The sequence below is a fragment of the Pinus tabuliformis genome, chromosome X (assembly GCF_031772625.1).
Source record: "Pinus tabuliformis cultivar Carrire ecotype Pingquan chromosome X, CPIR1, whole genome shotgun sequence".
NCBI lineage: Eukaryota > Viridiplantae > Streptophyta > Pinopsida > Pinales > Pinaceae > Pinus > Pinus tabuliformis.
The window spans coordinates 956,311,510-956,327,633 of record NC_142308.1 but is presented as its reverse complement, the minus strand read 5'-3'; positions in this window follow the sequence as shown (position 1 = coordinate 956,327,633).

Below are 16,124 nucleotides of genomic sequence, written 5' to 3'. Positions count from 1 at the left end.
AGCAGAGGATGGGATGATGATGGGGGATGATGAGCCTGGCAGTTTGTGAATAGTGAGTGAATGAAGGTCAAGTGTTTTCCTCTATAGTAAAAAATCCAAGTCATTATATATCGAGTTATTTGGTGAGGATACTGGAGAACTCATAGAAATAAGCCTAGTAGGTGTCAAAGTAGGGTAGGTAGTAGAGGGGGAACGTTTACGTGCCTACGTATACGTGACGAAATATGTGGAGGTAATGTCAAAAGGTGGTCTTTGAGTCAGAGCGGAATCCGGGGGAGGCAGTACAGAGGCAGAGAGAAACTGGTTTTGATCCAGTTGGGGTGAGTCAGCAGTGGTAAGAAAGCCAAAGTGTTCCGACGTCTAAGGGGATGATGGAACATGAATGCGAATAGACATGTCATTTACTAAATGGGGAGGCGGGTCAGAAAAAACAGAGCAGAGTGATTAGGATTACCTTTACATGGATGTTCGCCACCCTGAGTTATGTTCTTTCCTTGACACGAGCTATAATATTTGGGCCTGGCCTCTGCCGTGTTCATGGTTTTTGGCCTGCGACGGCCCTAAGAAAAACGCCAACCTCCCTTTCCTTTAGGGCAATGGGCCATAAGATGGCCAGTCTGATGGAAGATAAGGCATCTAAAAGGTATTCCCCAGAAGTCCAAATGTTGTTAAAGATTGGTATCCTCCCATCTCAATTCAATATGGTTTGGGAATGCCTCGCATAAGTCCTTCTCAATTAAGATCCATGCAACCCTTTTGTCCCTGGCTCCGAGGCAAAGGCAGTCGACATAGACGAATTTCCCTATGGCATTGCCGATATCTATAAAAACTTCCTTCATCCAGAATTCAATTGGAAGTCCTGGTAGTTCGACCCATATGAGCTTGTTCTTAGGCATTTTCTTCAAAGGATTAAAGCCCATGTACCATGAGTGTAGAGCGAGGAAATCACGTCCCTTCACCCATGACAACGCCAATATTTTTTGTAAATATTCCTCACTGAGGAAATGGTAACTGTACCAGCCGCCCATTAATCTAACCATCGTAGGCATATATTCGAGGAGGGATTTCCATTTGCTAGCAACCCAATTCCGCATCTCTGCTTCCTCTATCTCTGCAAAATACCATTTACCAACCAGTGCTCTCTTCTGAAGGCTAATTAATTTGTCAAAGAGAACATCGCGGCTGAACGCCAGAATAGGTGTTAGGGCTGAAATTTGGATAGCACAATGTTTTTGGCCACCTCGTTGTCCACCACCTTTGTTACAAGCCTCATGTGAGACATGCGTAGCATGTCCTCCATCTGCCCACATATCTCGTCCATCGCCAAGGATCGCCAGTCGAGGGGAGTGGGCCATGTCCAATGTCGTCTACGGGATAGCGTGGCATAACGACTCAGTGTCCAATGTGGCACGTATGAAGGCCTCGTGGGCTGAGGCATCAGATGCAAAGGGGTCCATCTGAGGCCCAAAGAACAATAGGGAGCAGTGCCTGGGGAAAGTAACGTCTTGCCAATCCAGATATTATCCTGCAAGAAATAAATGGGGATCCACCCACCTGCTGTGGGGAGGTTAGAACCCATACCGTAAACAACCTGCCCGGCTAACCAAGGAGAGAATCGCCACCGAAAACAGATGCCCGATAGGGAAGTATGTACTCCAGATCCAAAAAGAAATAAGGCCTGAAACGGAGGTTCAACACGTAAGAAGACGTGAGTGGGGGCATCAGAGGGAATGCGCGAAGTGTGCGATGATAAGGACCCCTGTCAAGTCAGAAATGAATTCTCGTCCTACCGCCCATCCAAGTTTAAAAATCCCCGTAAAAAATAGAACTTCCGATCATCGGCAATTGCCCATCCCCGGAAAAACCAGTGCTTGGAGTGTCGAAGACAGACAACCCAAACGAGGATCCGTTTACTATAGACCTTCACAGCAACAAATACAAAAACAGCCCCAAGAGGACCACCACCGATAACAAAATCAAAACCCAAACTTCTTGCATGGTTGAGAAACGATGAAGGAGTTAGTCCATTTATACCAAAGTGTATAGAGAATTTGTGTCTGAAAACATGACTCCTCAACCTGGGATTGAAAAGGGCAAGTAATGGTCAGGAAGTTAGTCTAGACAGGCATCTGGACGACGGGAAGAATGAGAATTTCTTTTCACTATAAAAAAGATTTGCATCTCGAAAGATGTGAACCTTCTTAACATTTAATAGATCTAAAAATACCTTACCTCCTCTCTTTTTGATATACATTTTTCCTAACAAATTAATAAAATAGTATTATATAGTTTATTTATAGTTGGAATTTGTACTTTTTTTTTGAGTAATTAATGAATTAATATAATGTATCTTGTGCGTTTTTAGTAATTAATGAATTAATATCGTGTATCTTGTGCGTTTTCTGGAGCTAAATGGTATAAATTACAATACTGTTGTAGTTTTCCAAAAAAATTAAAAGCATAATTCACTTTACCCTGTACCAAAATTCCAATCAAATTTGTTAATAAATAAAAAATTAATCATAAAGGAGAACGTTTATTCTACGCTCAAAATTATTTTATTTCACTGAAAATATGAGAATCTGGGTGCATACAGACTTTCTCACCGACAATTGCTGTGCTCGGAAACAGACAATTATTCGATGAACTTTCCACAGATTGGGACGAACTTCCATGAAGTGGAGTTGCTCGTTCGGTTGGTTTGATCTGTCCCGACCACGTTCGAATCCTGCGGGAGCTGCCCGATGCAGCATATTTGTATTGGTGATGACTCTGCTCGCTTCAGCGATATTTGTACCAGTGATGATGTGGATATTTGTACCAGTGATGATGTAGATATATATACTAGCTTCCGCGATATGATGTATGATGCTTCTTCAGCGGGGATTCTTCCCTCACTGAAAAGAATCCATTAAAGAGAAAATGTCCCCATTTTATGATTTTTACAGAGTAGTTTTTAGTGGGATTTTTTTGACGGTCTGTTTTTTAAAAATTTGGTAAAAATTCATTAAAATTACAGATTTGATAAGTATATTCTGCACAATAAAAGTACTTTAAAATTTTTTCAAGGTACTAAATCTATATATAGAATAAAAAAAACTAGTTCAAATAATAAAAATTATGATTTCGCCACAATTCTAAAAATTCACACTAAAAACAACTCCCCACAAATATAATATAGTCTGACGTAGAGGAAGCTTTTTGGGGTCCCGCCCAAGGACAGCAGTAAAATAAGTGTTCAATGGCGACGAAGAAATGGATGGTCTCTGCATTCATATTTTTGATGCATTTTGTCCCCACCGCTCCCTCAGGTACTCTTGCACTGAAATCCCTGTGGATCGTGAAGCTGGAGCATGGAGGTACGAGAAATGGGTTTTTCTTAAAAGAAATGGTAAGTTTTGAAATATTTAATTTACAAAATCTGGTCCGGCATCGTCATGCCGGTAGTCATGGTATTTTCGATGCGGCCTCTAAATTATATTGGATATGCTGGTGACGTAGTTAGTAATAGACTGGTGCTGTCATTTTGTGTTTGGTTGACTATTGGATAAGGGGTTTGTATGGCCGCGTTCAATTCCCTGATGTATATCTCAGTTTTTTGAAATGAAATGAAAATTATATATATTTAATTTATAAAATTAAAGTGTTTTAATAATTTTTCAATATATTAATTTATGCATTGAAAATGTAATTTAAAAAATAATATATAATAAATTTATTAAGAATTATATTATCACATTTTTAATAAAAATTAATTTTTCAATAATTAGATTTCTCATTTTTCAAAAACATGTTTCATAAAATACATTTATTAAAAACATGTTTCATAAAATACATTTATTTGAAGTAATCTATTAATGGTAAAAAAAATTAATTTTCTCAAAAATAATCTTTAACCAAATAAAAATAAATTTAAATATACTCTAAAACCAAATTAAAACAATATTATATTTATTATAGTGAAAAATTTATTTATATTTATATATTCTTAATATAAATCAATTAATTAGTTTTACTAGCACAACTGGTTGAGGATGGGCCTCCTCACTGGGGTTGTCACGCCCCTACATTGGTGGTACTCTTCCAACCATACTATAGGAGGTGCGGCACCACCGACCCTTTTCTTTCCACCAATACTCACGGTCATGGACTACGCCTTACTTCTATACTTAGTTAATTTTTCACTTTTACCAAGTACTTCCATTCATTATAACACAACGGTGAAACATTCATTAGCATTAACATAAATGCACAAGAGTTTAAAGGGGAGGGGCAACTCCTTGCAATATGAGTTCGCCCTTAATAATAATAATAACAACAATTTACAATATACAAGTTCAATCTTGAGGAAACCCTAGATTTACACTTAGAATATTTTTCACAATTGGCACCTCGTTCAACTTAGCTCGTCGGGTTGAGCGCGCCCACCCGCTCGCTTGAACAACCCGACGACTAGCTCGTCGTTTGCCCACACGTTCACCTGAACACTTTGTTCACCCGACGTTCCACCGAACGCCCTCTCGTTTCGTTCACCGTCGCACTTTTGCTCGAACGTGTTTGCCAAATCGTCCGCCCACATGTTTCGTTCAACTCGTCGGTTAGTTGTCGTTCACCGTTTGCCCAGCGCCTTCGTGCACCCTCACTTGGCATTCAACACCCAACTCTCCAACTCGACGAGCGCTCCCAACGAACGCCTGACTCTTCACCCGGCGAGTCGTTCACACTGTGCTCGCGCCCGTTCAACTCACCGCCCGAACTCCTACATGACCGTTCAACAACTCGTGTCATTCGGCCGGACGCCCTACCACGCCCTCGAACAACTTCCCGAACAACTGTTCGCCCGGACGCCCTGCCATGCCCTTGAACGACCGCTCTTCATTTTGGCTCGGGTGCTTCGGCCCTTGTCCGCTTGCACCTTCGCCCAGATTTCAGAACCAACTTCACACTTCCTTACTCTCCACACTTGGACGCTTGAATGCTTGGTCGATTGATGAATTCATGCCTTAGCCAAATGCCAAAGCCTCTCCATATATATGGCTCGCCCTCCATGAACCGTCGTGACTCATGCTTGGCCGACCCACCATATAACTTCGTTTCATCCTTCGTTTTAATTCTTGAACAAGTCGGCTCACCCACCGGCCGACCCAACCGTCATGTCTCCTCGTTGGACTCGCCCGCCCGTCGGCCCACCGGGACTGTCGTCAATCTATATAACCAAACGACTTCAAAACACTTAGTCGCATTTCACACATCCTCCCCACCGCACTGTTGTTCCTTAGCTCGTCGCCTCCGTGCACCCTCGCTGTGTTGCCTGCAGCTCATGGGCGTTACATTCTCCCCCACTTGAAATCATTATTGTCATCGACAATCTCTCATCCCAGCAACCATCTATCACCAACATATCCATACCAAAACCACCGGTATATCCTCCATAAATCGAAAAGTCTCCTTAATCCATGATCATCAACCACAGTGTTGATTCCATCATGTGTCATCCTCGTGTGAACTGCTGCCATGATACTTCAACATAATGCTAACACATCTCTGTACACCGTTGACCCCCATGACTTGAACTAGTCGGGTAGCTAATCCAACTGTCACGCTCAAACCATAAGAATGCACATCCTTATGCCATCATCAGTCTTTTCTCAGAACATCCTGTCACATCATCAATTCGATCAAGAATCCATCTCCATCTAATCCATGCCCAGGTCCATGAAGTAGTCTTCATCTTCATTTGCAACATGCTGCCCATGATGTTTGGTATCAATGTGCTGTATGAAATCAACCACATCTATCCCAACATCATCATCTATCTGTGAAATATCCATCTCCTCAAAGTGAAGAGATCCTCTCATTAACCCCGACTCTCGATGTGCCACATCGAGGTTCATGAAGCAACCTCCACCATACCTGCAATGTGTAATCCCTCAAGTCTGCCAACGAAACAAGTATGCACCTGTCTCATTCATCCATGTATAAAAAGTGGTTAAGTCTCGGCTCAACCCATGCCCAAGTGTTGCCACCAAGGCATCATTGTTGTTGTAACTCCATCACCCCAAAGTGTCTCATATCGATCCTCCTCATCAAGTCACTCTTTCAAGCACACCCATACATGTACTCAAAAGTATGCACCCCATCCTGCATTAAAGTCTCTGACATCAACTTCTTAATGCATCAGTTCCTCCAAGTCCACCATAATATGAAGTCTTCAAAAGTCACAACCTCATGTCGTCATGAGCTCCATGAGTCATCTCCAACCAACACTCTCGCAAGCATACATGTCTCGGCCCAAAGGTCTTTGCAAGATGCCTCAGATCTCCATGTAGTAGGAATGCTCCATAGTCTGCTCACAAATTCAACCAAGTCCATGGCTTTCTTGTACTCAACTGCACAACATCCTCATTAGCTCATAAATAGAACATCTCCATGTCACATCAGCAAATCCACCTGCACAACATCCGTACCTTGGCACTCCTCATTGGATGCCCATAAGTGACACCTCTACAAGTGCTCCTGCATAATGTCCCTGAATAAGACTGCCATGCCCCATGTCTCCAACCTGATGTCCATGACTCAAGTTGTCCATGTTGTCTAACTAGGTAGACCCATCAAAACAATCGACCATCCTCATCCAAGTCTGTAATCCGGTCTAGTGAACTCGGTCACCCAACCATATCATCTCGTGAGTCTCCTCCACCATGGCTCCCCCACTGAAGTTTCCACCAAGACTTCCTCTTTATCTCGGCCATGAGAAGTCCACCCAAGTATCACCATACTCAAGTGTGTGCTCTCCTCCAATCTGTCCATGAGTCATGCTGGGCACTTAGCCAATTCTCCATGTGGCTAAAGCATGACCCATTCTTCCGCAACGATCATCATGTTCCTCCCTTGTCACAAGCCTTTGCACCTTCTACCATAAGGTCAAAAACAACCCCAACAAGTCCTGCAACAATCAATGGTCCTTGCTTCTCCATACACGGTCTCTTCATAGACATCCATGGTAAGATCCTCCCTTGCATCGACAAACTAATTTTGCTCTTCCCTGCATACGGTTCATCTACCAAAAGCTCAACTGAAACACAAGTATAAGTAGTACTTACTTCATCATGAGGCTCCTCTATGTGAGTATCCTCATCCACCAATGTCTGCAAACTGCATGATCCTGGCCCAACTTGGTCAATTCCAAGTTCATCCTCCATCGTTGTCACATCTGCAACATCCTCAACCATCACGGCTTCCTCTTCCTTATCATCGCAATCTGCAACTTTCTTCTTATCATGAATGAAAGCTATGAACTACTTTTTCTCAAGAGCTAGCCATTCCAGTTCCTTTCGAATCAAGTTTTGCCTTATCTTCAACTCCTTGAGTTCTGCATCAAACAAGTCCACTTTCCCTGCAAGTCGATAGGCTTCATCCCTATTCATATCAGAGATCCCTTCCTTGGCCAAAGCATGAAGAGCATCCCTCGTTTCGAACAAGTCCTTGCTCCATTCTGCAATTCTTTGCTCCAAAACACTTGATTCTTCAAGTAGACTTCCTTCAAATTGACTTGGCCCCGATGTGTGCCCTTGCCATTCTTCGAAGGTCGTAATCCCTGCAAAACCCATTTTCTGCAAAATGGACATCTTCCTTGATTCTCTGAATCACCTCTGATACCACTTGTCACGTTAGTGCAGTGGGATCAGTTCCTCGTTGCAATTCACCAACTCTGATACCACCTGTCACATTAGTACAGTGGGATCAACTCTTCTTCACAATTCGCCAGCTCTGATACCACCTGTCACGCCCCTACACTGGCGGTACTCTTCCAACTGCACTATATGAGGTGCGGCACCACCGACCCTTTTCTTTTCACCAATACTCACTGTCATGGACTACGCCTTACTTCTATACTTAGTTAATTTTTCAATTTTACCAAGTACTTTCATTCATATAACACAACGGTTAAACATTTATCAACATTAACATAAATGCACAATAGTTTAAAGGGTAGGGGCAACTCCCTGCAATATGAGTTCGCCCTTAATAATAATAATAACAACAGTTTACAGTATACAAGTTCAATCCTGAGGAAACCCTAGATTTACACTTAGAATATTTTTCACAATCGGCACCTCATTCAACTTAGCTCGTCAGTTGGGCACGCCCACTCGGCTGCCCTAACGACCCGACGACCAGCTCGTCGTTTGCCCTCACGTTCATCCGAACACTTTGTTCACCCAACGTTCCACCGAACACCCTCTTGTTTTGTTTACCGTCGCACTTTTGCCCGAACGCGTTTGCCAACTCGTTCGCCCACACGTTTCGTTCAACTCGTTGGTCGATTGTCATTCACCATTTGTTGGCGCCTTCGGCACCCTCACCTGGCGTTCAACACCCAACTCTCTAACTCGGCGGGCGCTCCCACCGAACGCCCAACTCTTCACCTGGAAAATCGTTCACACCGTGCCCGCGCTTGTTCGACTCACCGCCCGAACTCCTCCACGACCATTCAGCAACTCATGTCATTCGACCGGATGTCCCGTTGTGCCCTCGAACGACTTCCCAAATGGTCGTTTTCACGGACGCCCTCGAACGACCGCTCTTCATTTTGGCTCAGGTGCTTTGGCCCTCGTTCGCCTGCACCTTCGCCTAGATGTCAGAACCAACTTTGCACTTCCTTTCTCTCCACACTTGGACACTTGAATGCTTGGTCAATTGATGAATTCATGCCTTAGCCAAATGCCAAAGCCTCTCCATATATATGGCTCGCCCTCCATGAACCGTCATGACTCATGCTTGGTCGACCCACCATATAACTTCGTTTCATCCTTCGTTTTAATTCTTGAACGGTTCGGCTCGCCCACCGGCCGATCCAATCGTCGTGTCTCATCGTTTGGCCTCGCTCGCCCGTCGGCCCACCGGGACTGCCCTCGGTCCATATAACCAAATGACTTCAAAACACTTAGTCGCATTTCACACATCCTCCCCACCGCACTGCTGTTCCCCAGCTCGTCGCCTCTGTGTGCCCTCGTCGTGTCGCCGGCAGCTCGTGGGAGTTACAGGGGTGGTTGTGTGGGTGCTATGGGGACGAGACATGCTAAAAAATGGCACTAATTTTATTTTTAATTGTTACATGTGAACTCCTCAGGAGGCCACTTTTAGGTTGAAATTTCCTCTAATAAGCAAGGGGGAGTAAGGGAGGATATTATAGGGAATTCCTTAAGGGAAAATAAATTTGTTGAGAATATTAGGCAGTTCTATCTACAGGCATTGTAGAAATCATAGGATAAATAAAAGGGCAAGCATGATTAACATAAGACAAAGACGTCATTTTGAGTGGGAGACATAGCATGTTTACAATTGGATAAGGAGAGGCTACAAGGTCTTGGAAAGAAAATGAAGTCTCTATGATATGGTCCCTTTGAAATATTGAAAAAGGTTTGAGAGAACACTTTTAGACTCGATCTACCGCATACATGCACATTTACTCAATGTTGAATGTAGAAAATTTGAAATTTTATGAGCCTTCCATGTTGGATTAGGAGGAGGAATAAGTCCTACCTTATGTAGAGGATTTGGTACCAGATGATAAGAGAGAGTTTTAAGGACAACTTCTAAGCAAGGCTAAATGGTACTTTAGGGAGAAGGTAGAGGAAAAATGTGCTCGCCTCATTTAGTAAATGTTTTTGGAGACAAAAATCCTCCCAAAATGGGGAAGTATGATCTGGGTTGGATAATTATATGATTTATCATCCATCTTGATGCTTTTAAAGTGGAAAAATTAGAGGAATTAGATTGTAGGATCATTTTATTACCATGTCCTAGTTTCACTAATTGGGGTTTGAAACCTTCTAGAAGCAATTTGAGGGATTAAATTACATTTTTTGGGTAAAAAATTTCCACTTAAGCAATGCATCTACGAGTACCATTCTACACTCAGATACATTTCCAAAGGCATAAGAACAACCTCAAATAGAGTCTTTATGCAAAATCTCTGCCACCCGGAGGTTGACCTTCCTATTGTGACCACCATGATTCGAGAGTATGACACGTCAACCCCTATTATTCATGGAATATGGGCCAGCCACATGATCATAATGAAGGATACTCTAAAAGTGTCAATATTGTAATTCTAGTTAAGAGTTGGAGTCAAACTTAACCACTAGTAGGCCATCAAATCATGTTATAACTAGACCACTAGGAAGAAAAAGGGTTCCATTCTATTTGAGAGCATTTTGTTTCATAGATGAGTGGAGTAGCTTAGAGAGAGAGAGAGAGAGTGTGTGTGTGTGTCCACTATAGCAACCCACAAGCCACAAGTCTCACTCCTATGTATTTTTATCCATTTCCATTCAAAGAATGGGATGAATGCAAGAAGACTGGTTACACTTTTGGGCCAAATGTGGTGATAAAATTTCAAAAATTCTCTTTTATTGAATTGAAGCCCTCAAAATTCATAGAAGCATTGTGAACTTTGAATCAAAGTAAAAATATAATTTGTGGAGAATTATGTTGTTATCCTAATGATGTTTTTTGCAAAAAAAAATTAATACATATAATCTGTCAATTTTCCATTAAATGAAATGCTTTTCCTTGCAATTTTCACACATCTTAAGAGGTAAGCATGTGTTCATGTAGAATAACTTAGTCTAAAATGTGCAATATATATATATATACACACACACACACACACACGGGGAGAACTAAGTTTTTCATATATACATATTTTTTTAATGCAAAATTATATTCTTTTATTATTTTTCGAAGTTGGAGAAGTAATATTTCAATTGCATTTTGTAGGCACATATGTTCGCATAAAAAAAAATCGATTGTTTAAATAAATTGAAAAACCAAGAGTATCATTTTGAAGAGGAATCATAAACAAAGATAGTGGTATTTTTTGAAAAACAATTATTGTGTATGTTTTATGTTATTGATTTTTTATTTATCCCCTTTTAAACTGCCCAAAAAAAATTCAAGTATTATGTGTAAAAGAAATTAGATGAATAATATCATATGAATTCAAAAGTGTCAAATTCATATGCCATTAGATAGAGGATTCGGGATAGAGGATTATTTCATGAATCCAACATGATCAACTCCACCACTTAAGAACAAATTCTACCCTAAATCCGCCAAGGTACAAAATGGTGTTGTAGAGAAGTTTGTAGAAGGGGAGCTAAAATTCTATTTTTTATGCCCTCAACAGCAGCCTCGATCGAGCGTTTGAGATAAAAATTCAAATAACTTGATTGAAGGTTTAATAGCCCCTCGATCGAGCCTTTAACATGGTTAAATAGAGGCTTGATCTAACTTTAAGGCTCGATCTAGCTTATAGCTTGATTTAGCATTAAGGCTTGATCTAGCTTATAGCTTGATTTAGCATTAAGGCTCTATCCAACCTACAACTCGATATAGCTTTAAGAATCAATGAAGCCCATAGTTCGATCAAGGTGGAAATTAGCGGGAAATTTCAAAAACATGGCTCGATTGAGCCACTAGCTCGATCAAGCTCCTAGATAACCTCAGGTTACACAAGAGCACAATCAAGGGTTTGCTTTAAAGCTCGATCAAGCTCTCTTTAAGCCCTCAAACACCTCGATAGAGGGCTCAAAGATTGCTCGATCGAGCCATTTTTAGCTCGATTTAGCATTAAGGTTCTATTTAGACTACAACTCGATCTAGATTTTGGGGCTCGATCTAGCTTTAAGAATTGATGAAGCCCATAGCTTGATCGGGCCACTTTTTTAATTCCACTCCTAGGTTGTATTAGCGGGAAATTTCAAAAGCATGGCTCGATCGAGCTCCTAGATAACCTCATGTTACACAAGAGCACAATCGAGGGTTTGTTTGAAAGCTCAATCAAGCTCTCTTTAAGCCCTCAAACACCTTGATCAAGGGCTCAAAGATTGCTTGATTGAGCATTTAAAATGGCTCGATCAAGTTGTTTCTTTTCACCCAAAATGTGCTCTCTCTTGCCAAAAAGTGTAACCCAACTTCATGCATAGACCCAAAGAGAGAACAAAGCATGGTCACCTTCCAACTAGGTTCTCTCTCATAAGGGTTTCCTAGACCATATCTTTTATTCATTGTAGTTTGTGAGTTTTATTTCAATATTCTCTATTTTGTATATTTTAGCTATTTCATGTGCTATAGGCATAACACAATAATTAATGAATATAGAAATTTAAGGAAAAATTAACCCTCATACTATGGATTTCATATTTTTAAATATACTTTAGTAGAGTTGTTGTGAATAAATGTCCATGTAATATCCATGAAAAATTACATATCACTTTAATAATTAAAAGATTCTTCTTACTATTTGTGTAATTTTACTATGTTATTTTTTCTGTATCATATATATATTAAATTAGATTATTTGTGAATTTCATTAAGCTTTAGTTTTAGTACTTATAGATATAAGTCTCTTTGCCTTTTGCCCATGTCTTCAAATATGTTCTTTAACCAAATTGATATAAGTCTCTTTGCCTTTTGCCCATATCTTCAAATATATTCTTTAACCAAATTACTATAAATATCTTTTCCTTTTGTCCACATCTTCAAATATATTATTTAACAAAATTACTATATAGCAATGCAAAATGTGTCATAGTAAAAAAAAAAAATTTAAATAGTTGCTTCTTTCTACTCTATTACACAATCATATATTATTCAAAAGTTGTTCAAACATTTACCACAAGAATTTGAGTTGGTTACAAATCTAAGAACATGTATCCTTGTTTGTTAGTCCCTGCCTCCGGCATAGCAGGGACTATAGCGTTCGCATTGGTGTTGACTCCCTATTAATTCGAGTTGACCAGAGCATTTAACTGATGTTTTTCGCTTTTATCCAAACTTTTATTTTCGAGCTTTGATGTTTTTTTTATTTTATCCAAAGTTTTATATTGGAGGTCTTATTGCCAGGTTGTTGAATATACAGATCCGAAAAAAGGTTTTAACCAATGTCTGGATGGCTCATGGTAGAGCGCATGGAATAAAGTATTGTACTACATATTCCATATCACATGCATCCCATAGCTTCGTGGCATGTTGCATTGCGTGCTGACATGGTTGTTTACAGTTGTCGTCGCCTCTCTTCTTATCTATCTATTCCATCGCCCTCCCGCTCCCCCTTGCCCCTCTTCATTCCATTGTAGACAGATTGTCCACCACCCTCCCGCTCCCTGTTGCCCCTCTTCATTCCATTGCAGATAGATTTTCCACTGCTGTCCTGCTCCCTCTTGCCCCTCTTCATTCCATTGCAGATAGATTGTTCATCCACTCTTCATTCCAGTGCATGTTAGCATAAAGATTAATATGTTTCAGGAAGGACCATAGAAGAAACAGGGCAAGCCACTGCTACAGGGGTTCAACCAACCAGACAAGAAGAAGAGGGAATCATCGAATTATTTGGTAAGCATCTTCATATGAAACCCTTCCCAAAAAATAAGCTATCTTACAAATAAGCTATCTTACTCTGCATTGGTACAAAATAGTAGGAAATTAAGAAGGGAGAACATGGGATTGCATTGTCTGATATGTGGTAGAGTTGTCCAGCCCCGTCGAAATTTCATCCATCATGAAAGCTTTGGCGCCTCCAACCATCATCTCCCCTGTTGTGACTCTTTTCTTTTGACCTCCAGAAATCCCTCTCCGCATATTGTCTCCTACCATCGTATCGGCGCATATCTCTAACCCCAAAAACTGTACCAAATATTTTGACATTGTCAATCAGGCCATAATTCATATAAACAAGTTTATTGCGATTATGAATTCCAAGAAAATTTACTTTCCATTCCATATTTCAAAGGTAAAATTTGCAGATGAATTTTACCTTCAAAACAGAGTCCGTCATAACACTGGTTTCCTGTCCCTCAACTATTGTATGCTTACTCTTTCTCGACAACTCCAGCTCTAGGATCCCGATTGAGTATGAAGCCCTTGTTTCAGAAGCACGCAACGGCCTGAGAATCGGAAAGAAATTGAAACTGCCTGATGCACTTCCATTGTTGGGCCAACATCAACAGTAAGTTAGATTCTACTCTGCTTTAACCAAAATAATTGCAAAAATATAGTTAATAGTTCATTAAAATGTTTCTCTCAAGCTTGTATGGTGTATGCTTACTGTTTCTCGACAGCTCCAACGCAACGACTTGAGAATCGGCAAGAAATTGAAACTCCCTGATGCACATGCAGAACAAGATGCTAGAAATTGTGAACCACACACTGGAAAACACACACACAGTCCCTTGGTTTTTCCTTGCTTGGACGTGCAGGAACGACCTCAAATAGAATGAAAATTGTGCATTTTAATTTATGGGCAGGTATGTTGTGCAGGCAAGCCATTGTGCTGTTCTTGTAGCATATTGATTAAGTAGATGCAAAAGAATTCTATTTGAAAGGAAATTATGAATGTTATTTGAAAGGGAATTATGCTTATAATACCTTTACTTGGCATAAAATCACATACAAAAAACCGCACTGGCTTTCCTGTGTTGATTCTTCCCATCACATATGTCTCCTACTTTATACATCGATCTGAGTTTTGATGGAGGTATAGAGCCTTTTATTACACTGTTCAACTGGGACTCGCCACAAGCTCTGGAGAATGAGTATGGAGGATTTCTTAGCAAAAGAGTCGTGTAAGATTCACTATCTGAATTTTCTTCAAAGTCTTCTGAAAAATCGAGACATTTGATTCTGATATATTGATCACTCTTTTAGGGAGGACTTTGGCTTCTTCGCAGATCAATGTTTTCGAGCCTTTGGAGACCGTGTGAAGTATTGGCTTACTCTACAAGAACCATTCATCTACTCGACATATGGCTACGATTTAGGGATTCTCGCACCCGGCCGCTGTTCATCTCCATTTGGAAACTGTACAGCAGGAAATTCTACAACGGAGCCCTACATTGTGGCCCATAATATGCTTCTAAGAACTCATTAGTGCCTTAGCCCGTCCCTTTCTTTTGGGCATCTTTTTCCCGTGGGCTCATCATTTGGCCCCTGCCATGTACAAGTGCCTAAACCTTGCCCCCTGTCATGCTTGTAGGAGCAACCTGGTAAAATGAGTTGCATGCAACTTTCCAACTGTCGAAATAGAAAGATGAATGGCATTTGTTTGAATGTTATTTTTTATTTTTATATGTGGGGTCTCCACAATTTATGTCTTTGGTAATTGTGTTTTTGTTTTATTTTGGTTTTCAAAGATTTTATATAATTAATATATTAATTTTAGATAGTTCTGGACATTGACTAATAAACATTGAGTTATGTACTTGTAGAATGTTATTACAACCATATATTTATCCAGGAATTTTAGAATCACTCTCAATTACGTGTGGCTTTTTGGTTACAATATATTGGGCTTTTGTTGCATTTGGAGAAAGAGATTTTTTAGTCTAATAACAGATCCCAACTCATTTCTTTACATTTTAATGTGATCCTTGGTTGTTGATTTGGATATGGTTCCGGATTTTGTACTTGGTTGGGAAGGCGCCACTGAATGAATACTAATCTGTTGCAAACCATCGCGGACCCACTTGCTGGTCTGCAAATTGTTGGCAAAGTTTCGTAATTTTCAAATGTTGATTAAGGTTTAATTAAATGTCCTTTCTCATTGCATTCACCATTTCTTGTAATAACTGCCTCACAAAGAAATTTGATGTTGAATGCGTATACTGTAATCCTAATCCATTTCTACCAATGGAAAATCTTTGGGTATGCTTTTTCATGCTCAATATCTAGGATTTCGAGATATCAACAGTATTCTCTAGGGTTTTATTCACTGGAAATTTGATGTTCTGTTGTGTAGGGAAAACCAGTGTCAGAAAAGTACTGGAAGCTATGAATTACGTTGGCCACCTAGAGCGAAAAATCAAAGACATTTCAGCGGAAAGAGAGAAAATGAAGGTGAACTCTGATCGAAGTGCAAATGTTTCTTCCAAGAAATTTTGCAATAGAACTCCACTGTATGGAGGGTCGAGTCGGGAACGCCCTGTAGAGAAAATAAACTATGTGGGTTTGGGTGTTCAAATCTAGACAAACACTTTGGAAGATGAGACTGTGTGTATTTCTATTGACCTTAGAAGAAGGTGGGCTTGAAGTTGTGAGTGCTCCTTCATCTGGCTTTGACA